Source organism: Galeopterus variegatus, unplaced genomic scaffold (genome assembly GCF_000696425.1).
Source record: "Galeopterus variegatus unplaced genomic scaffold, G_variegatus-3.0.2 Scaffold2771, whole genome shotgun sequence".
NCBI classification, from domain to species: domain Eukaryota; kingdom Metazoa; phylum Chordata; class Mammalia; order Dermoptera; family Cynocephalidae; genus Galeopterus; species Galeopterus variegatus.
Window position 1 is genome coordinate 250,599 of NW_007728882.1, and position 3,488 is coordinate 254,086.

A 3,488-nucleotide genomic window follows, 5' to 3' on the forward strand; every position below is an offset into this window, starting at 1 on the left:
TTTTTGGCTTTGTACAAGGGACTTTATTGATGGTACATGACAGGGTAGGTAGGGGTCCTTAGACCCCTCCCCTTCTTCAGGGGGTCTGGGAGGGAAACTGCCAAGGAGGGGACATCCTCAGTGTGTTGGCTGACTGACTTGGAGTAGGGACTCCCCAGCTGCTGAGGGCCTCTCTCTTCCTCTCCTGCTGTTACTGGGGCTGGTGGTCATGGGGGCTTTTAATTCTTGTAGGCCATGTGGACAATAAGGTCCACCAAACTGTTGCTGTAGCCATATTCATTGTCATACCAGAAAATGAGCTTGACAAAGTGGTCATTGAGGGTAATGCCAGCATCAAAGGCAGAAGAGTGCATGTCACTGTTAAAGTCGATGGAGACAACTTGGTCCTCAGTATGGCCCAGGATGCCCTTTAGGGGGACCTCTGATGGCCTCTTCACCCCCTCTTGATGTCTTCATATTTGGCAAGTTTCTCCAGACAGCGGGTCAGATCCATGACTAACATGTTGGCAGTGGGGACATGGAAGGCCATGACAGTGAGCATCACATTCAGCTGAGGCATGACCTTGTCGACAGCCTTGGCTGTGCCAGTAGATGCATAGGGGGATAGTGTTCTGGAGAACACCATGACCATCACACCACAGTTTCTCAGAGGAGCATCCACGGTCTTCTGGGTGCGGTGACAGCATGGATTGTGGTCATGAGTCCCTCCACAATGCCAAAGTATCATGGATGACCTTGGCCAGGGGGGGCAAGGAGTTGGTGGTGCAGGAGGCATTGCTGACAATCATGTGGGTCTTGTGGTTCACAACTATTGTAAACATGGGACATCAGCAGAAGGGAAGAGATGATGACCCTTTTGGCTCCACCCTTCAAATGAGCCTCAGCCTTCTCCAAGGTAGTGAAGACACCAGTGGACTCCACAACGTATTCAGCACCAGCATCACCTCATTTGATGCTGGCAGGATCTCACTCCTGGAAGATGGTCATGGCCTTCCTGTTGATGACAAGCTTCCTATTCTCTGCCTTGACTGTGCCATGGGTGGAGTCATACTGGAACATGTACACCATGTAGTTGAGGTCAGTGAAGGGGCCACTGACGGCAGCAATATACACTTTGTCAGAGTTAAAAACAGCTCTGGTGACCAGGTGCCCAGTACAGCCAAATCCGTTTACTCTGACTTTGACCATTGTGTCTCAGGGCACAGCTGGCACTGTGTGAGAGGTTGTGGCTATCTGTGGAACGGGGAGGAGGAGAGACCTTTTTTCCCTTTCCAAAGTAGTTCTTGGGTTCCTGTTAGGCTTTGTTAGAGCATAGGGAAAACTTGGGAAAACTACGGTCCTTAAGCCAATCTGGCCTGTTTTTACATTGCCCTTGAGCTAAAAATGATTTTTTATTTTTTTTACATTTTTAAAGCTAGGGAAAAAAAAATGACTGATACTTCATAACATGTTAAAGTGACATGGAATTCAAATTTCAATGTCTATAAATAAAGTTTTATTAGAATACAGCCACAGTCATTTGTTTATATATTGTCTATAGCTACTTTCACACTAGTACAGCAGAGTTGAGTAAGGCAACAGACTGCATGGCCCACAAAGCCTAAAATATTTACTATGTAGAACCTTACAGAAGTTTCTTGACTGGATGCCTGGTTATGGGTCACCAGGTAACTATAATGACTAGGTTTCTTATTACGTCTTGGGTGCTATCTGATTCACCTTGGAATAAAATTGGGAGTTCCTAGTAGCATTCCATTATCAGTTGGAAGTGTGTTTATGGAACTGGGATCATGGAAGTTCTGATTTTACAAGTAAATTGCATGAGCTCTTTCACATTTCCAGTGTCTTACGTATCTGCATTGTGTCTCCCTTCTCTATGCTGTATTGTGTCTCTATGCTCACAAGGCCCATTAACCATAAATAGCTAATTAAGGAGGAAAGTAAATCAAGCCTGGTTTATCCATGGCTCTGCATAAAAGGTTGGTGTAACCAAAAGTGGACTGCAGGAATGTTTCAGCCTCACTCAGGGAAGATATTAGAGAAGAGTGGGCAGAGATTCCTCCCACTCAGTAGAACATTGGAATATCTCAGTATTCATTTTACTAAAGAAGAGATGGCTTGAAATAGGGTGTGGCTCAACATCTGGTCAGAAGACATGTGGATATATCTCTCAGAGTAGGCTTAAAATGGAAGAATATTAATGACCATGTAAATGCTGACCAAAACCAAAATAAAACATAACAACCAACAAATGGGAAACCACTCTGGAAGGGAAATTCGCTATCTTAATGGAGTGAAGGTAGGTCAGCCTCATTTTCCAGCCACCCAAGTGGTTTCTCAATGGGTTCCACTAAGTAGTTACAGTGATAAGGACAGAGGCTGTTTATGCTCACAACTTCACCTCATAGAAGCTGACCTGAAGTGGTTTGTAGTTCTCAATGTAGAGGTCTTTCACCTCCTTGGTTATGTATGCACTGTAGAGTGGCTAAATCAAGCTAATTAACATATGTATTACCTCATACTTATTTGTGGTGGGAACACTTAAAATTCCTCAGCAATATTAAAAGATACAAATATTGCTATTAAAAAAAATAAATAAAGCTGGCCTGTCAGTGCCCAATTGCTAAGTGCCCAGTTTTTCATTAACAGCAACCAATTGTGAGCCCCAGAGAGTCTACCATGTTCTAACAAGACCGGTAACATACTTAGTAGCAGACTGATTATATTTAACCCTAGTCATGAAAGAGTTAGTCGTTAGTGGAATAAACTTTTAACTGTCTTTTGATTTGCATTCCCTATATCTCATATCTCCACAAGGACTTCAAGGACTTACTTTTATACCTTTTGGATGCCTTTTATACTATCATGGTCTTGCATACATGATAAGTGCTATAGTCTCAATGTATTCTCCAAAATTCATATGTTGAAATTTAATCATCAGTGTGACACTATTAAGAGGTGGAGATGTTAGGAGGTGATTAAGTCATGAGGACAGAGCCCTGTGAATGAGATTAGGAACCTTATAAAAGAGGCTTCAGAGAGATGGCCCTTGCATCTCTTCTGCTTTGTGAGAACACAGAGTTCATCCTTTTTGCCACATGAGGGTGCAGCAAGGAGGTGCCACCTTGGAAGCAGAGAGCAGTTCTCACCAGACACTGAATCTTCCCATGCCTTGATCTTGGATTTCCCAGCCTCTAAAACTGTGAGAAATAAAATTTTATTGCTTATAAATTATCCAGTCTCTGATATTTTGTTGGATGAACTAAGACAGTAAATTCTGTATTATTTTTTTCAACAAATTCACTGTACTTAAAAAAAAAAAAAGACATTGAGTGAATGCATTTTGTAACCCATCAGCCTGAAGGAAATGGCATATCTATCCCACAGTGAAATGAGCTACTGAAGATCAGTTATAACACTAGCTGGAAAAACACTTTCTGTTCTTCTGTAGACAGTGTATGATGTGAACCAGCAATCAATACATGGTG

At 42.6% G+C, this 3,488-nt stretch overlaps 1 pseudogene; it reads right to left on the minus strand.

The window, feature by feature from the left end:
* Positions 1 to 218: 218 nt before the first annotated feature.
* On the minus strand, positions 219 to 1,188 carry LOC103598883 (annotated as a pseudogene).
* Positions 1,189 to 3,488: the final 2,300 nt, after the last annotated feature.